The following is a 20,976-nucleotide window of genomic DNA, read 5'->3' on the forward strand; positions in this document are numbered from 1 at the left end:
ATCCTCTATTTCAATCATGTGAACACCTCCACCCTTATGGTCTGGCAGAGGGTTGTTGGGGACATTTGGAGTAGGCTCCTTTTCCACAATGATCTTATTATCAATCAAAGTCTGGGTCTTGTCTTTCAGAGAGCAGCATTCATCAATGGTATGCCCTTTGCCGGAATGGTATGCACATGATTTATTTAGATTGACCCATTGAGAAGGGTTTTCAAGGGTTATAGCAGGGATAGGGTGACTTAACCAGCAGCTTTGAGCCTTTCGTACAGCTGGTCAATTGGCTCAGTAATGGCGGTATACTGTTTGGGAGGTCTGCGGCCGAAATTTGGTCGAGGTCTAGGAATGTTTTGATGTGTAGGATGTGATTGATAGTGGGATGGATGAGCATTGTAGGCTTGGTAGACATGTGCAGATTGGGAATATCTGGGTAAAGTAGGTTGATATGTAGGAGGTGGGGGTGATTGGTAAATAGGTGGTGGAGTTTGGTAAGAGGATGAGGGTGCTTGGTAATTTGAGGTAGGCTGATATGTGAGTGGAGGTATCGGATAGGCTTGGTATTTGATAGGGGATTTGGCTCTTTGTGCAACCATTACGGCACCTACGTCCCTTTTCTTGGACGTACTACCAGACTGTAAAGCCTTATTGGTAGCTTGCAAAGCTTCAAAGTTTGTAACCATACCACTTTTGATGCCTTCCTCGATCCTTTCCCCTAGCTTGATGATGTCGAAAAATTTCTGGCTCTCAATCAACATCAACCTTTTATAGTACTATGGGTTTTGAGCCCGAACGAAAAACTTGTTCATTTGTTCTTCTTCTAAAGTCGGTCTAACCTTAGCGGCTTCTGATCTCCAACAAGTAGCGTACTCGCAAAATGTTTCCATGGGCGTCTTCTTTAAATTCAGGACGTAGAACACATCTGGCGCATTTTCTGTGTTGACCCTGAACCTATCCATAAAGTTAGACGCCATACTCACTAAGCTCGACCATTTCTTCGGGTCTTGGCTAATGTACCAAGAGATCATCTCCTCTCAGACTCCTCATAAAAAGCTTCATGTGAATCCTTTCATCCTTCCCTACTCCAACCAGCTTGTCGTAGTATGTTCTCAAGTGGACTCTCGGATCCCCTGTACCATCAAACATCTCGAACTTAGGAGGTTTGTACCCCTCAGACAGTTCGACATCCGGTTGTATGCAAATATCTTCGTAGTTCAACCCTTCAATCCCCTTACTTCATTCGACACCCTGAATTCAACTAGTTAATTTATTGAGTTCCACAGCCAGGTTCCTGATGAGTGAGTCTTTATTATCAGACTCAGGTGTGCTTGAGATGGGTTTGGTGGAATGTGGCATGGTCTCCAGATAAATGGGGGTGTTATGGTGGGCGTGGAAATGGTCATCTGTGAAATTCAAAGGTTCAGGGATGAGCAGTGGAGTATTGTTGGATGTGTGGCAAGTATCGCAGTGGTGGTAAGGAGAGGGATGGTTTCGTGACTTTGGGATATTTTGTAGAGGTGTGGGGTTCTGAGCATTCGGGAAATTAATGTCGAGAGTGGTGAGGGAAAATGACAAGTTTGCCAGATTCCGGACCTGATCAAGTTCCTCCTGAAATTTCGACAGTTTCTGCTCGAGTTGGGATGCACTTTCTTTGGAGACCTGAGCACCATGAGTGACCTCTACCCGTTCAGTTGAGTTTTCCTTTCTGGTGTTGTTCGAATCTTCCATCTTCCCTTTGTTCTTATTTTTTATAGGACTAAGAGGAGGAGTGGGTGGAGGGCCCCTAGATCTCGTTGAATAAGATGATGTTGCCAGAGGGCCCTAACTAACCTTTAGGAAGAGGAATAAATAAAACAAAAGTAAAAACAAAAGGTAACAAGTCAGTACGAATTATAAGAAAAAAATGTTGCGATATTTAAACACGTAGTGCAAGCATGTAAATCGTGTCCTAATTAAGAGCCTCGTTATGCCCGAGGTAGGCCTAGCAACAAATTGATTTGGAGAACTTAGAATTCTAAAGAACAAGCTCCTATCTATTTGGTCCCAGAAGGACCTTCCTCAGGTTGAATCCTCGCATTGATCAAATCCTCCAGTTCGCGTAAAGATACCTTTCCCAGGTGTTCTCCTTCGTTTCACTAGCGTTCTGGCAGTCGGTGACTCTCTTCTTCACTTTTCCTTCTAATTCTAGCAGACTGTATTCCATATATTCTAACTTTTCGCTAGCTCTGGTGGCCCTCTCATTCCACTTATTGATTTGGTTATCTGATGGAAGACTCCTCCACCAGTCTAGCAAGAGTGGGGGCGTGCTAACCATACCGAAACTGGGGACCTCGTTCTTCATTTTCTGCAAGACAAACAAGGTTAGGCCCTTACCCCCGCCAGGCTCGACTATTAAATATCAATAATTAGCATGAAGCATTTAGTTCTCCAAATAAATGCACAGAACGTGGTGGTGTCCATTTGGGTTTTAGGGAAACCCAGTGGACTTTGGACAAGGCTATATTAAAGAGTCATTATGCGGACAATATAACTGACTCGGCTAGGATTGACCATGCACAGTTTAAATAGAGTGAGGTTTCTATGGGGGTTTTAGACTGGTACCCTTGAGCGGACAACTCAAGAGGGAAAGGCACGGAACCGTTGACTACACCATTGATCGGCTAGTCTTACTGCAAATATGCCTTTTCTGGATCTAGGAGTGATAATATCGGAAGAGCGCAACAACTCATTAAAGGCGTTGCTATGGTATTTTATTTGGCACGAGTGGAATATGATGTTGAAAACATGCTTATGCAATAATTAAAACAAGTTGTCACGTATTTGCACGTTATGAAGTAATTACAGCAATTCTTCATAATTTAAAGTAGTAATAAAGGAAAGCAGTAAAAGAAATAAAAGAAAGAAACAAAAGACAAGTCAGTTTTGCAATAGAAAAGGAAATTGAATGCTTAAAAGAGATAAACAAATAATTGCGCATAAAGAAGCATAAATTCACAATAATAGTCTGAAATGGTAAAAGCCTAAAAATCCCTAGCAGAGTCTCCACGCTGTCGTACCCCTTTTTTCTCGCGAAATCGGGTTTATGACATTTGGGAGGACAAATCGTTTCCTTTCGGGAATTGGGTTTTGAATTGAAGAGTCGCCACCTAATAATTTAAGTGCATTAGGACACTAAGAAAGGTTTGATTTGAACAACTAGAGATTGGGTAAGGGCTTGAAATTATCCAAAGGAGAAGGTGTTAGGAACCCCTCAGGATCCATTAGTGTGGTTCCCGGCCAGATAATTATTGTGACTTTAGGTACAAATAATACGTAGGCAAATAAGAACTTCAAACTAGAGGGGGTTTTCACGTAATGGTTACAAATAAGAAAAGTAAAAAAAGTTGATTCTTAAAAGAAATGGTTTAAAAATATTTAAGAGAAACAAAGAAAACAAAGGGAAGGGGGTCCTAGGTTTATTAATAATATGGATCACCCCACATAACATCTGATAATCACTCCTCAATGAGGGGCTACACGTGATGTTACCGCGTGGTCATCATATCCATATCTACCCTTCCCGCCCGGTTGAGGTATTAAAGCGCGAAATGGTCTCGTTTACTTATTGCATGCTATTACTCGCCCCTATCCTATCAGTCCCGGAGGCATTTGGGACTACTAATCCTAAAGATAGAAGATATTGGGCTTATTCTTGGTTTCAAAAGGGTAAAATACTAAGGCGACATACAAAAACATGTATAGCACATTGGGGAAAGCATACAGTAAGTAGAAAGGCTTAGATACACCTCCTTTAAACAAAGAAAGCAAGTAAATAGCATGACTTACACATACTGTTTATGGCCTGACTAAACTTAAAGGTTGAGGCATACTGATTCATTACATAGTTCAGATAAGAAGCCCGAATCAGGATTGACTGCTGGTTGTAGCTGATAAAAAGTCTGATTCAGTTTATAAACATTCACCCTATGGCTTGCCAAAGTGTTAGACGATGACCCTAAAGGCATGATATCTACCGATTCCAGAAATAATGAAGTAAACATGAATACATACTGATTTAAGAAAAAATCATCTGTTATTAAAGAAAGGCGAGTTTTAGTAAAAGAGCATGCGTCATTGTTACTGGTTTAGACTTATAAGCGAGTGAAGCGGTTCAGATTCGATTGAAGCTCCTATAGGCATGCTTTCTATGTGTTGTCGATTTTGGACACTTCTATAAGCATAGTAAAAAATGCAGAAATCCTATAGGCATGACATCTAGATGTTGAATTTCGTTTAAAGCCTATGAACATGATATCTAATTGCGGTTGATTATTTAAGACCTATAAACATGTTTGCCTAATGAGGAATGCATATGCAAGATTCAGAAAGATCCTATAGGCAGGATATCTATATGATACACAGAAAATTCAAAAATTCCTATAGGCGGATATCTATATGATATACAGAAATTCAGAAATAACCTATAGGCATGGTATCTATATGGGAATGCAAGATTCCTATAGACATGGTATCTATACATGAGAATGCAGAAATTCTTAGAGACATCGTATCTATATGAGAATGCAGGATTCCTATAGACATGGTGTTTATATGAGAATGCAGGAATTCATAAACTCTTATAGGCAGGTTATCTATCCCTTTCTGCATACATAGTTACTCCTCCTTTTTCACTAGTCATCTCCTAGAGTTTTATTACAAAGTTATTACAACCCAGAGAGAGTAAAGTAAAGCAAAAATATAATCAGATAAGTACAACCAAGGAGAGCCTGATTCAGACTTCATGTCTGAAGTATGAAGTAAACCAACTCCAAGAGATCTTATTTCAAAGCCTTTCTCCCATTTGGATGTGTCAGAGTTCTATAAGAGCCTCATATGGACTCCGGGCAATGCTCACACCCAAATGCATTATAGATGAAGACATAGTGCAGCGTAGAAGGGTCAGCCCTCAAGTGTCCAAGTTCAGAGGGAACTCAATGTCCCAAGGCAAGGCTCACAAGAGGGGGGCAGAACTTAGGCACTAAGAGAGGGTGCAAGTGCAGAATTCTGAAAAGGGGAAAGGGGAAGAGAAAATAGCTCACATTAATACACATAGGGGTATAGGGAATGGAGAGGTGGTAAATAGGCAAAGACAGGCTAGTGGGAATACCCAACAATGGGAAATGCCAGCACACCCATAAGCCTATTAGAACACATTGTTTAGAGGTTAGGATCCTCTAAGAGATCAAGTTCAATCCATAGACAATAACTTGCATATTGCCATATTTTAAACTGTAACTCAAAGCACATAAAAGGAAATAGGGAGCGATGATTCATAACAGAAATAGGTAGTAGGACATAAGCATACTAATTTAAAGGTTGAACTTTACAGAAAGCAGTAGAGTATACTTGGATACAAAGACTGTAAATAAACACATTGTTGTGGTGTTGAAGCTTAAATCAGGACATACCATTTTCAAAGGAAACAAACAAAGAAAAGTAGTAGGTCTTGTAAACATGCCACAATGCAGACAAGAAGAGAAAGTTATTGTGAGAGAGTATGAGTTCAGAAGGATTCTGATGTCCTCTTTGTGAAAAAAGGTCGTGCCTTTTATAGTGTGAAAATCATGAAGAAATAAGGTAAGAAAATAGTCAAGGAACTGATTGTCAATCAATTATACAAGACTTCCCTTAATTAAGGGATTTAGATTTAAACGAGTAAAAACAATTTAAGGAAAGAAAAATGAATAAGCACTTTGTGCAAATCATGCAATTAAGGGTAAATACATAAAGGTTATTTAAAGACAGAATTTCTGAAATACGCGGTTGTACAAACAAGGCAAGAAAATCAATTAACATCCAGTAAATCAAAGGTCAGGGATCTTGTATGAATGAACCGAGTCAAAAAGATGGGAAAGGTTTTTTAACGTAAGGGAAATCAGCAAACAATGGAAAGGGAATCAATCAGACCTATTTAGAAGGAATTTGAATCAATCACGAGTTGAAAGCCTTTTTTAGAGGAAGATTCATCACATATAAAGAGTACACAAACACGTTGAGTTGGAAGAAAACGTTGTGCCATTGCAAAACCAATAGAAAAATCCAGTTAAGAAAGAGTTTTAGAAGAGTTTAGCTAAAGGACAGAATCATATGCAAACAGGATGTCCAAACTCGGTTCAGAGACTCGAAGTTGGTTTGAAAGAGTAAGGGGTTCTAAAATAAAAACCCTAGTTCAATCAAATCACATAATCAAACTTGGCAGAATCCCCGAATTCTAGGGTTTCCTCCTTGAATCAAGTACAGAGATGAGAAGGCAAGTAATCGAAACAGGCTCAGAGGTTTCAGTTCTATAAAACCTCTTGTATGTTTCTTTCAGCAGCAAAAACTCATGAGAAAACAATGATAGCAAGTAACACGCAGAACATAGTAGCAGAATTCAAAGAAAAATAGAGTAGGAGAAGCTAATATGAAACATAATAGAGAAGACTGATAAGAACAGTAGAAGAAGCATGCTAAGAAATTTTAGAAGAAACTTTAAACAGAGCTCAATAAAAGGAACTTAATAAGGAAACTTAAGAACTTAGTAAGAAAATATAGTAGGAGAAACATATCGGAACACAGTAGAGAAAGTATACAGTAGAAAAGCATACGAGAACATAGTATAGGAAAATATAGCAGAAGAGGCACGTAAGAACATGGTAGAAGAAAATACAAGAACCCAATAGAAGCAAATACACATAAAAGAAAAAATAAAGTTAGAAAACACTTAAATACTTTCAAAAACCCTAGATCGGAAAAGAAAGATTTTGAAAGTAGTTTTTTTGAAAAAAAAGTCAAGAAAACGTTTAAGACCTTAAGGAAAGCCTGGATCTGGAACAAATCTAAGGGAATCGGAAAAACCTCGAAGGGTTAGGGTTTCAGGAGAACCCTTAGAAATGAGAAAGGCTTTGAAAAGTCACCGATCTGAATCGGAGAGGTCAGGATCATGCTCAAACAACAGTGGTACGCCGGAGCAAGGCCGGAGGTGGCCGTGGAACCTCGATCGACAGAGGTCTGGGCACAAACCTTCAAGGTCAAGCCTTGAATCTTCAGAGATCAGGTGTGTAAGAGCAACATGAGGTAGGTATAAGACTCCTAGAGCCCTGGAAGCCATGGATTCCGGTGGCTTTTAGGGTGGAAGCGGCTAGGGTGCTAAGGAGACTCGAGAGAGTTTGAGAGAGTGGAGGGTTTCAGAGGCGGCGGGTAGGTGAAAATGACTTAGGGTTAGTGGGGTTGGTGAATTAAAAAGGAAAGGAAAGAATGTGGCCGTTGATCATTTTGATCAACGACCTGGATTAAACAGGGAGCCGGGCGGGTTGGATTTAATTGGGCCAGGGGCAGGTAATTTTAGGAATTGGGCTGGGGTTCAATTGGGTTTAATTGAGGTAGAATTTAGGCTAAAATTGAAATAAGTAGGGCTAGTATTTAAATAGCCACTTTTCCCTTTTATTTTTTATAAAAGTTGTAAATTAAATCCTGGAAATAAATTAAAGGTACTAAATTAATTAATAATATATAAATGTCAAATTAAAAATACTGGAATCAATTTTATAATTATAAACACAATTAAATCTTAAAATAAGCTAATATTGTAATTATTTTAAAATACTAAAATAAAAATGTGCAAAATTGCCTTAGCTATATTTTGGTAAAAATATGAGAATCCAATAAATGAATCACCAAGATGATAATTTTGGGGATAATTATTGGGTTTTTTCTTAATAAAATAGGGTAATAAAATTGATTTTAAAATCTTTACAAAATTGAGAAAAATAATAGGACCTTGGGACATACTTATATATGCATATACATGCTATTTTAAAGTCTTTTTACATATAAAAATACACGGCAAAAAATTGGGTATCAACAGGAGATTCCTCCAGTGAGTCTAAAGAAGAAACCAATGCTGGTGACAGTTCCATGATGGCAATTGAAAGTGAAGAAAATGAATATGATTCTCTATTTGCTTTGATGGCTCAATCAGACGATGATGAAGAAGATGTCAATGATGAGGTAAACTTCAGGGATGTTCAGAGAAATCTGAAATCCTACTCCCCTAAGAAACTCATGTCATTAACAAATGTATTAATTGATATCTATCATAGTCTTGTAGATGATAAAGATGTTTTGACCTTAGAACTAGGAGAAGCTGAACAAATTAGAGATGATTTGGTAGTGTGTGTAGTTGATCTGAAGGAAAACATAAGTAATCTTGAAAATGAAAAGGTGGTTCTAATTGAAAAAATTGCTAGTGTAGAACATGAAAAAGATGATTTGCCACGAGCCATTCACTTCAACTACCACCACCTCCACTGAACTAACCGTCGCTGTTCGGAGCTCCGACCGGAGCATCAAATGTTCAAACAATACTGTTGTTGTCTCTTTCCGGGTCGGAGCTCCGACTCCGTCAACGATGTTGTGGCTGATAGAGACCCTGTATTGTTGGTTTCCGTTCTTGCCGGGTCCATTCTCCATTCAAAGAGTAAGAAACTGGGCGGTTTTGAAACCCGGGTTTGGGTCCGACTTCTCCTTGCTGAACTTGAGTTTAAGAATAAGTTATGGTCCATTTACAATCCTAAAACAGGGTATACAGAGTCATTGGATGACAGCACAGAGATAGTAGTGCCTCAAGATGATTATGGGCTATATGCAATTGATATTTTGGATCCTTCTATGATGGTGAAGTGTGTACACTTGACCGGTGTATACCATTTTCATGATATGATTGATATGCTCGTCAAATGTGGATATGAAAAAGGAACCACATTGTTCGGTTTTGGTTACGACTTCCGCCAAAGCAATAGGTATTTTCCAAGTATGTGAATAAGTGGATTACCATTGCCACTCCTTTTCAAGGTGCACCTGGATGCATTAATGATTCTCACTTAACTGGGGTGCAGTTCGTTGATGGATTTGAAAGCAACATTTTCGTGTCAAGGTGGACAATGCATCAATTGTTGGTTGAGTGCCCATCAATCTACGAGATGTTGCCCAATCCCGACTTCAAGTGGGCAAAGCAACCTGAGATTTTGGTGTGGAGGAAAAAATCTAAGGAGGGGGAGACAGTGGTTGAACTAGAATGTTATGGCGCTAGTACAAGTGTGACTCTCTTTCAAGAAGCATTGAAGAGCAATGAGCTCAACTTAAATGGGAAAACAGTGCCTCTACCTTTCAACTTATCAATTCTTGATTGGGCAGCTAGTACTCGCAAAATTTTAAACACTGCTCAATTACCACAAGGAATTCCTTTTTATAGCATCTACGGGACATCTTTTGATACACCTTTTGATGTTTGTTATGGTTCAAAGGCTTCACCAATCGAGGACCTGACGAATGTCTGCCATACTATGCCGCAATACTCCTACGTGGACGGTGATGGAACTGTTCCAGCTGAATCAGCAAAGGCGGATAATTTTGAAGCGGTGGAAAGAGTAGGAGTTCAAGGTGGTCACAGGGAACTATTAAGAGATGAGAAAGTCTTCCAGCTTCTCAAGAAGTGGCTTGGCGTCACCGATAACAAGAAGGCGCATTCCAGGTCCTCCAGGGTAATGGACCTTTATTCAGGTCAAAAGAAGTAAACATTTGTTCTGCTCATTCTTAGAGCACGTTTCTGATTTCTCATCTCTCCCTCGGTTTATTAGTCGTAGTTATAAATATATACGCGTCTACATTCTTCGAGAATGTTGAAGTTAGCTTCTACATGAATCATCGTTTATGTAGCTATGTTAGTGGCGATATGTATGTATTAGGCAGTCCAAGATACTGGAAAATGGCTCCAAAACTTGCTATTAGAACAATGTTTTACCGTGCAAGAATTCAAAGGTTTCATCTTTCTTTTTCTTTACTCCTTTTTTTGGCAATTCTTGATTTCATTAAAGAGTTCTTTTATCTTAACCTATAGTTTTGTAGAATTAAAATATGTAAAATCTTGAATGAGCTTGCTTGATCCATTCTTGGAGGTGCGGAAGGCATTTTGTAACTTTTTCTTACCTCTAATAGTAATCTGCTCAACAATTCATTTAAAAAAAAAACAAAAACAAAAAACAAAAAAAAAAGATGATTTGGTGGTTGTAGCTGTTGACTATAAAGAAACCATTGAGAATTTCAGTAAAGAAAAAGAGGTCTTAGTGCAAAAAGTGAATGCTATTGAGCAGGAGAGAAATGACCTTATAGTAGTGATTATAGACTTAAAGAAAATAATATAGGAACTTGGAGCTGAGTGTAGGCCTAGAAATTCTGAAAAACGGAAAGAGATGGCTAGTGAGGCACACATTAAGCTTGAAAAAGAGTTAACTTCTGTGAGAACTAATTTATGTGTTGAACTTGAGAAAAATAGGCAACTCCAAGCAAAACGGAAAGAGTAAAGAATGATCTTGAGAAGTCTCTTAAATGGACCTGGTACTCGGAAGCTATTACTGTCATGTATGAAAATAATGGTGGTAACAGGAAGGGAATAGGGTTTTAAAAGGAGAAAACTCCTTATAACCCTCACAACAAATATGTTACTGTACCCGATAATTGGTTGTGCACCCACTGTGGGAACAATGTGCATTTCAAGGAAAATTACCAAGACAGGGTTCAATCTCTGTAGAAAAATAAAGTTTTTGCTAAGAGAGTAACTGCTGAAAAGGGACCAGGTGCCACTCATAAAAAAGGCATGTTACCTACATGGACTAAAAGACCATTTATTCATCCTCTTTCTTATTACAAGGGACCCAAACTTGCTTGGGTTCCTAAATCTAACTCATGATCTCCTTGTGTAGGGAACAGTGAGAGGAAGCAATCAATAATGGTTCATGGACAGTGGTTGCTCAAAGCACATGACTGGAAATACTATGGACTTTCTTTCACTAAATTCCCTGCAAGGAGTGAGTGTATCCTTTGGAAATGGGAAAAAGGGGTACATTTTTGGTATTGGAAAAGCTGGAAAGTCACTCACTCAATTGAGAATGTGTACTATGTCAATAGTCTTAAGTACAGTCTCTTGAGTGTTTCTCAGATTTGTGAGAAAGGAAACAAGGTGGAGTTCTTGTCAAGATATGCATAGTTACAAATCTGGTAAGTGGTAAAGTGGTACTTGTGGCCAAAAGATACAAGAACATCTATGTTGCTAATTTCGAGTCTCTACAAAGTGGTGATCTAAGTTGCTTGAAAGTTGTTAATGATGATTTTGAACTGTGGCACAGAAGACTGGGGCACGCAAGCTTCTCTCTTCTGAATAAACTAATTCAGAAGGACCTGGTTCGCAGTCTACCCATTTCAAAGTTCAAAGAACACAAAGTCTGTGATGGTTGTACTAGAGGGAAGCATGTGAAGTCCTCATTCAAGTCAAAGAAACATGTTAGCACCTCAAAACCACTTGATCTCCTTCATATGGATCTATATGGACCTATGAGAGTGCAAAGCAGGGGGAAAAGGGTACATCTTTGTGATAGTGGATGACTACTCCAGATTCACTTGGACTCTGTTTCTTAGAACAAAAGATGAAACCTTTGAAGTATTCGCAGCCTTAGTAAAGAAAATCCAAGTGAAGATGGAATTGAGAGTAGCATGCATTAAATCAGATCATGGAACAAAGTTTGACAATGCCAAGTTTGATGAATTTTGTACCAAAAATGGCTTTACTCGCAACTTCTTAGCCCCAAGAACTCCCCAGCAAAATGGAGTTGTGGAAAGGAAGAACATAACTATTGAGGAAATGGAAAGAAATATGTTGATCGATAGTGGGATTGCAAAGAACATCTGGGCTGAAGTTGTCAACACTGCCTGCTACTTGGTGAACAGGTGCATGATCAGATCTCTCTAGAATAAAACCCCCTATGAGTTGCTGAGTGGAAGCCTAAGCTGACTCACCTGGGAACATTTGGGTGTAAATATTATGTTCTCAACAATGGAAAAGATCATCTTGGAAAATTTGATTCCAAGAGTGATGAGGGATCTTTTTGGGGTATTCTTCTCAAAACAAAGCTTACAAGATATAAAACAAGTGTACTCAATGTGTTGAGGAAAGTGTTTACGCAATATTTGACGAGTCTTATCCCTCCTGTGAGAAAATCAACAAGGATTATCAAGATGGGGAGCCCTTACCGATTCTAGGTGAAGTCATCGACATGACAAATGGAAAGGCAGACATGATGAGTTAAGTGAAGGAGCCAAGTAGAGACAATGAAGCTTCTGCCTCAAGGGAACCAGGTACCACAATTACAACCACTGAAGCTGAAGAAAGAGTGGTTGATGCAGTGCAAAGTACTCCACAAGTAGCTGAGAGAAGAACACAAGGGAACCAGTTAGATCTACCCAGCACCTCTGCAAATGAGCCTTTAATGCCCAACTGGAAACAGAAAAGCTCTCATCCTCTTGACAACATAATTATCCTTCTAGATTTCGGAGTGCAAACCAGATCAAAAGCCAGAAATTCACTCACCTTTTTTAGCTTTTCATTCCCAAATAGAACCCAAAAACATCAAGGGGGCCATAAAGAATGCAGACTGGATTACAACCATGCAAGATGAGTTGCATCAGTTCGAAAGAAACAATGTATGATACCTAGTACCTCGACCCTCAGATCAAACCATCATAGGAACCAGGTGGGTATTCAAGAATAAGTTTGATGAACATGGAAACACTACAAGGAACAAGGCTAGGATAGTGGTTCAAGGTTACAATCAGAAGGAAGGAATTGATTATGATGAGACGTTTGCTCCGGTTGCTTGCATGAAAGCTATTAGAATCCTAATCGCTTTTGTATCACATATTGTAACGCCCCAATTTCCCTATTAACTGCATTCCCCGTGTATGTTTCTGCTATTGTAAGTTTTTTGGAACGTTCGTTTGAATTTCGGAGTGTTTTGGGACACTTAGTCCCTAAATAAGAGTTTAAGCTTTAGAATTTGGACCGTAGTCAGAGCCGTGTGAAGACGGTATCAGAATGGAATTTTGTTGGTTCCGTTAGCTCCGTTGGGTGATTTCAAGCTTAGGGGCATATTCGGATTATGTTTTGGAGGTCTGTAGATTATTTAGGATTGAAATGCTGAAGTTTTCGGTTTGATAGTAAGATATTGATCTAGGGGTCTGAATGGAACTTTGAGAGTTGGAGTAGCTCCGAAGTGTTGAATGTGAAGTGTGTGCAAAATTTCAGGTCATTCGGATGAGGTTTGATAGACTTTTTGATCGAAAGCGGAATTTGGAAGTTTTGGAATCCTTATGCTTGAATCAGATGGTGAATTGGTGTTCCGGCATTGTTTTGAGTGTTCCAAGGATTGGTACTAGTTTGAATAGTGTTATGTGACTTGTTAGTATTTTTAGTTGAGATCCCGGGATGATTTTGGAAGGTTGACGGAAGAAAATTGGGAGATTTGGAAGCAGATTTAGTTGTTGAAGTGTTGTCATAACCGCGCTTGTGGTTGGGGACCTTGCGGGCCCGCAAAAGCTTGTGACCGGTCGCAGATGCGGCCAGAGGAATGGAAATCAGGAGTCGCAGGTGCGGGTGCTTTATCGCACCTGCAGACAGCAGATGCAGTAAGTGAAGTGCAGATGTGGCCAGTGTATTTAAGTGAATTTTCGTAGATGTGCACCTGGGGCCGCAGGTGCGGGTCCACAGGTGCAAGGAAATGGCCGCAGGTGCAGAAACCCTAGGCCAGAACCTATATAAGGTTTCTGTCGCGATTTTAGCCTATTATTTCACCATTTTTATCTGAGGTTTGAAATTTTTGGGAGGTTTTTGAGAGAAAATTCAAGAGAACTTCAAGGAGGTAAGATTTTTGGAACCCAAACTCATTTTTATGGTATTATTCTACTGATTTGGCAAGAAATTTATGGAAAATAAGGGTTAGAATTGGGGGTTTGGGGTTTGAAATTGGAGACTTGAAGTTGGGGATTTGAGGAGTCGTTTGTAGTCCTATTTTCATGTATTTGTTATGTATAAACTCGTGAGAGTGTGAGGATTATATTTTTGCGAATATTATCCGATTTCGAGATGTGGGCTCGGGGGACTTTTGGGGCGATTTTCTTAATTTCTCATGTTAACTTCGAATTAATTAGTGGAATTAGTTACTTGAAGTTATATTTACATTATGCAATTCATTTGAATAGATTTGGGCCATTTGGAGTCGGGTACTCGTGGCAAGAACGTGATATCGAGTTGATTGAGTTGGTTCGAGGTGTGGGGGACCTCCCCTTAGGATTTGGTATTGTTGATATATGAAATGCCTTGTACGTGAGGTGACGAGTACGTACATGTGCTAATTGTTGAAAATTCTTTTTTCATTAAGTAACTACAACTGTGTTTGTTTCCCTGTTTATACTACATGCAATTTAAGCCTATTGTTAGCTTAGGGAAGCATGTCTAAGTGATTTAATTGCTTTACTTGTTCAAACTGCTTTGTTTGAATTCTGTGCAGCATACTAGGTTAGAAATACCTGTTTTACCTTGGTATGAAATTGGATTGAATTGAATATTCTTCCTGATGCTGTTGTGCGTTTACTTTAGTACTACAGAAAATATCACATTAAATCCCCCTTGCCTGTTTATTTGGGACTACAAATTGGTATTCCGGTAGATCCCCTACACATTTATATTGGAACTATGGGACTTCACCCGGTAGATTTCCCCAGTACTAGGTATTTACATTTAGGACTACGGATTGGTATTCCGGTAGATCCCTGCGCACTATGAGTTGGACTACGGACGACACCCGGGAGATACATTGGATATTTATATTTGGGGACTACAAAACGGTAATCCTAGTAGATCCACGATTGCTATCTCTATGTGGAGTTACATTAACACACTGTGCATCAAATGCATGAAGGCTGCTGGGGCATTGGTCAGCCCAAACGACATTACAAGGAACTCGTAATGACCATACCGAGTCCTGAAAGCAGTCTTCGGGATATCTGGCTCCAGAATCTTCAACTGATGGTAACCTTGATTAACCAAAAAGATGATTCTTTGATCAAAGCTAAAGATAAATAGAAATTAGGGTTACTGATAATCAGGAGATGAAAAAGAAATAATAGACTTTTTGAGAATGACAAATAAGTAGTAGATAAGTTTGTATTTTAATGTAATGTTGATAGTATCCTCTGTGTTTACAAATGACCTGACCTCCTCCTTTTATAGTTGATCCTAAATAAAGGAGTAATACCTTAGCCTTAATGAGACAATTATGAGTAATAAATAACATTAAATAAGACGTTACACGATCATTCCTATTTAATACCAATTCTCTAACGTATTGGGTATTTAATATTGAATTTGGACTCCTTTTTGTCATCATATCCATGTTTTCAATGCCTTCTAATCTCTTGGCTTTAAATGGTCTAAATAGGTACGAAGCTTGTACTATTCGAATTGCCTCTCGTGCCTATTCAGCTTTCCTTTCCCCATATCTGTTGTCACTCGTACCTCTTAACTGATCATCATGCTTTGTCCATTTGACCAGTACTCGTGTCATGTCACGTCACCTTCAATGTAAATTTAGTTTTTTCCCAATACAGATAGTCCCCCCCACTTTCTATTTATTTATCGATTAAATATCTGGGAAGTGGATCTTCATAAAAAGGTAATATTTGCTGTAATTAATACTCTGACAGTACTGACGCTTCAATTGTCCCTTCTAATTAATGTTTTACATACGTGACATCTTTTGATTGGTTCTGCAATTCTGCGCCCTTTTTTCAAGGCTTCTTCATTCCCACTATTCACGAAGTGTTAGTTGCCTTTATTATAGGCTTTCCATCATTACACTTCTAATTTTGACGATTGACATTATAAACCTATTTAACCCTCTTTCTTTTGTTTTCTTCTTCGTAGATCTTCAACAAGCAATTTATTATTCACTTTTGTTTTTTCTCCCCTTTAATTCATCCTTCTTCAACAATGTCATCTCCAAACACTAACCCTAGAAAAGTTCCAATTCTAGATCACTTCCCCAATGCCCCCGTAAGACATAGGAGAGGCAGAGGAGGTAGGCTTCGGAGCTTGAGCCTAGGATCCACTCATGGTGGTTCATCTGGTTCTGCTTCTTCTTCTTCTGGTATTAGGAGTTATATCCCAAAGACCCCCTCTTCTAAAGGTAAAGAACTTTCTGAACCTACTGAGGAGCCTTTAGTTGAAGAAATCGTACCCAATTATTTATCTTTTGGGAATGATAGAAGATCTCTCCAAGAACAAGTTAAAATTTTAGAAAAAGCTGACATCTATCCTTTTTTAATAACTGAACTTGTGATTCCCACTGTTAGGAAAGATTGTAATTGGAGAGATAATCTTCGTATGATGATTCCTGCCCCAAACCAGAGAATTTCTTCTTTCAGAATTGGATTTTCTTTCGTTTATACTTATCCCTTTACTTTGGGATTTAATCCTGCCATTGACCTAGTTATTCTTGAATTTTGTCGCTTTTTCAAAATTTACTTAGCTCAAGTAGGGCCTCTTGTTTGGAGAGCTGTGGCTTGCTTAAGGTATTTTTCTACCAAAGCCAATGTTAGTTTTACCTTTTCCCATCTTATTCACCTATACCACCCCAAATTATTCCGCCATGGAGTTTGTACCTTAATTGCAAGAAGCAAGAAGGTTTTAGTAAACCCCGAAGATGACAAGGATCGAGGGTGGTATTGTCGTTACGTTGTTGTATGTACGGTGGATTTGTTGGGTGAAACAAACATTCCCTTCCCTGAGAAGTGGAATTTTGCACGTAAGTTTTTCTTTTTCCTACCGTATCTTAGTTTTTAAGAATTTTGGTTTCTTTTCTAATCTCGTCTCTTTTCGGCTTTTTGTAGCAACCATGGGAGATGTGAAACATGTTCCTGACTTCCGTGGTTGGGTAGATTCAATTTTGAAGATTGCACCTATGGAGACGAGAACTTGGAAATCAATTTCTCTTTTGAATGGTTGGAAAGTGAAGACCCATGGTATGTATTTCCTTATGCTTTGCCGTATATTGAATTCTTTCTTATTTCAATTCCTTATCCCTCTTTTTATCAGGATTTGGTATCAGGGGTATGACAGCTGAGGTAGCCATTGCCATTCGAGCATCTTCTACTGCTTCACTTGATTTGGAAAAGACTCGGGCCACGCTACCAAAAAGAAAAGTTGTAGAAGAAAGTTATGAGAATGAGGAAGAAGAGAATACCTCTTTGATAGCTAGGCCAAGAACCAGGAGACGTGCCATTGATGAAGACGAAGTTGAAGATACTCCTGCTCGAGCCTCTATCTCCGAGCCTGTTCAAATCCTTTCTGATGAGGATACCACTCCAAGAGGCTCTAATGAATCAATTTGATGTCTCTTTGTTAGTGGTTTTGAGAGTGGAGAGTTTGGACCAGTTCTTGATGAAACTCCCATTTCTTCTTCTATTCTCATTTCTTCTATTCCTTTGACAACCACGAGTATTTCTTTGCCTATTTTATCGACTCCTGTTTCTTTACCTGTTTTGGTTCCCATATCTACTCCTACCATCCCTGTGTTGACTCCCACAGCTCCCATTGTTTTTACCTCTTCTACTACTCCTCCTTCCATTGTTCCCTCTCCCTCTATTCATCATACAGAGGCGGGTTCTAGCTGCAGAGGCATGGCTATGAGAAGTGTTACTCTTGAAGTTCCTGCCAATCATAGCCTTTTGAGAAAGACTGGTGGAGCTGATGTTTGGCTCGAGCCTTTAATCGGAGATATTGAGAAGAAGAAGATGGAGAGCCACAGTTGCTTGACTCTGATGAATGGCATAGTTCATTCTACCTTGAAGGTACTTCTCTTTTAACTTACAAGTTTTTTTATATATCTCTCTATATTATCACATTCAATGCCTTTCCCTTGTAAGCTAATCTTATTGGTTCTGAGTTAATGAGAAGAATCTCCACTCTAGAGAAGAATGATCGAGAGTCTGTGAAGGCTATTTCTGAGGCTAGGAGAATAGCCAAGGATACCCAGCTTGAGGCAACAAACTTGAAGGAGCAGTTTGAGAATGCTCAGGGGACCATAGAGGAGTTGCAAGAAAGTAGAAATTTCCTGGAGCAGCAAAAGCGTGGTTTGACTTCTGAGCTAGCAATTGCCAAGGCTTCTTCAATCCAACTTGAAAAAGATAAGGAGATTTTGGAGGACTCATTTTCAAAACAACTATCAAAGGCTAGTGAATAAATTAGAGAGCTCAAGGCACTTGTTGAGAAGAAAGAAGAATATGCAGGAGAATTGTTACAAAGCTTGACTCAAGCTCAGGCTGACTTAAGGATCTCCTCTGACGAAATACGTGCTTTGAAGAGTTCTCATGCCTCCCTTGAAGCTTCCCTTGACTCCCACTTAGCTGAACACCAGATATTGAAGAACGATCTTACTATGTGGGAGAGGGAATATGGGCTTCTTGAGGAGAACTTCAACATAGAGGTAAGTTGGGCTTTTCTAAAATCTCGTCGTAATGCTTTGATGGAAGCTACTCAAGAAAACTTTGATTTGCAATCTGAATTATCCAAAGTCTTAGACACTATTGAAAAAAGCCAACAACCAATTGATACTCTTTCTCCTGGACTTGGAACTCCTGGGGCAGAAGAGCTTTTAATTGAAGAAGTAGCTACAGCGGCAATTGGAGTTGCAAGTCCAGCTCTTGAGGGTGAAACTTCTATGACACAGTCCATGGAAGCTGAAGTTCCCGTGACTTTTGCATCCCTCGGTGATTTTAACATTCCAGGCCCAGTTGAAACTGCTACTATTGCTGCTCCTTCAGAAGTTATTACCGTGCCTATGACTGCTCCTGAAAATGAGATTGCAACTTCTGGTATTCCAACCCCTTCAGTGACTAGTTGAATGTATTTCAAACTTAACTATTTTTTTAACTGGTGGTGTTATCCCTTGTTAACTTTAAGAGATATTTTGATGAAGTCCCCAGTTATCGTAATGGGGCATTTGTAAAAAATAAATATTTTGCTGACTAAGTTTGTACTTAGTCTTTTATATTAAGAAGTTTTATCGGTACTTCTGTATATTCTATTCTTGCCTATTTATCTAGGACTTATAGAATAACTTAGCATTTTTATACTTTGAAAATGTTTTATGATTCTTCTCATGGATTATCAAGATGAGGCTTATAAAAGAGGGCCCTTTTATTTTATCGACACTTAATGAAGAAGACATCTCAACTTCATAATGGTGTTATAATATGATGAAAGAAATAGGAATACACATGTTTTGTATGAAACACCTTTGACAAATTTTTATTCATGAACTTTAACAAGTTCTTTTTGACTATTACATGTATTAAAATACATCTATAACTTTCTCGTAACTATTTTTCTTGCAACAGATTTTTACATAATATAAAATAAACAAGGTTATTCTTCATAACCTATTTCAGTACATAGTCATGACCCTATCTGTATATATTAGGAAGGGTTTGAGAGGTGACTTCGTTTATGAGTTTGAAATATGACTATTTTGTTCTCATGGGAAAAACACTATGATGAATGTCTTGTGTTTGTTGAACACGATGATGAATGTTGAAGACTTCGTAACTTTTTCTCAACACTCGTCTCTTTGTGGCTGACTTTTGTTCGATATTCGTATCTGTTTTTCTACACATATCTGTGTATAATATGTAGTCTCCCAAGTGTTGGAGCGGTGAAGTATGAAGCCTCGAGCACTTGTTTATTTCTTTAAATTTGGTCCTTTTCCTGAAACAGAAAAATATACGAGACTCGAAGGTGTGATTATAGATGAAGACTGCCTAACTCGTGTGTATTTCCATCAGATTAATTGTAACCCTGGGCTAGGAATTTTACAATACTCCATTTTGCCTTGCAAGTCGTGACTCATCATTTGGCACAAGTTAGGGTTTTTGCCTAGCATCTAAAATCGTTAGTAGAACTTTAATAATTCAAAAGAAAAATTTTAAAATGGTGATACCTGACCGTGGGTACTTTCTCATAAGTAATATCTCTTTAAATGGACGGCATTCCAATGTGAGGGTAAAACTTTGCCGTCCATTGTCTCCAACTCGTATTCTCCTTTTCCCGCAATGTCACGATCTCTGTATGGTCCTTCCCATGTTGGACTTAGCTTTTCTGAATTAGTAGACTTTGCAGATTGGAACACCTTTTTAAGTACGAAGTCCCCAATTTTGAAAAATTTGAGGCGTGCTTTCCTATTATAATATCGTTCAATTACTTGCTTTTGTGCTACCATTCTTACTAATGAAGCTTCTCTTCTTCCTTCAAGCAAATCAAGGTTGACCCGCAGTTCTTCATCATTAGATTCCTCCGTTGCCTGAACGTACCGTGTGCTCGGTTCACCTATTTCAACTGGAATTAAAGCTTCCGCACCATAAACCATTGAAAATAGTGTTTCGCAAGTGCTCATTTTTGTCGTTGTACGATAAGCCTATAGTACTCCAGGTAATATCTCAGGCCAATTACCTTTTGAATCATGTAACCTCTTCTTCAAGTTATTGATAATGACTTTATTTGTGGATTCCGCTTGTCCATTACCCACTGTATGGTATGGCGTAGATGTTATCCTTTTTATCTGCCAACTTTGAAGAAATTCTGTGATTTGAGATCCTATGAATTGTGGTCCATTGTCACACACAATCTCCTTTGGTGCTCCAAAGCGGCATATTATATTTCGCCATATGAAGTCTTTAACTTCCTTCTCTCGTACCTGTTTAAATGCTCCTACTTCTACCCATTTAGTGAAATAATCTGTGAGTCCAAGTAGAAACTTTAACTGACCCTTTGCTTGTGGTAGTGGACTTACGATATCTATTCCCCATTTCATAAAGGGCCACGGGGCTATAACAGGGTGTAATAACTCAGCCGATCTGTGCATATTATTGCCGTATCTTTGACATTTATCACATTTGGACACGAAACTGTTTGCCTCTTCTTCCATCTTAGGCCAATAATATCCTGCTCGAATCAATGTTCTTACCAGTGACCTTCCCCCTGCGTTTTCCACAATGTCCTTCGTGCACTTCCCTCATCACATA

The 20,976-nt window shown here is 38.8% G+C and overlaps 1 pseudogene; it reads left to right on the forward strand.

Moving 5' to 3' along the window:
• The first annotated feature begins 8,319 nt into the window (after positions 1–8,319).
• Positions 8,320–9,789, forward strand: LOC104250037 (phospholipase A(1) LCAT3-like; annotated as a pseudogene).
• Positions 9,790–20,976: the final 11,187 nt, after the last annotated feature.

Source organism: Nicotiana sylvestris, chromosome 2 (assembly GCF_000393655.2).
Source record: "Nicotiana sylvestris chromosome 2, ASM39365v2, whole genome shotgun sequence".
NCBI classification, from domain to species: domain Eukaryota; kingdom Viridiplantae; phylum Streptophyta; class Magnoliopsida; order Solanales; family Solanaceae; genus Nicotiana; species Nicotiana sylvestris.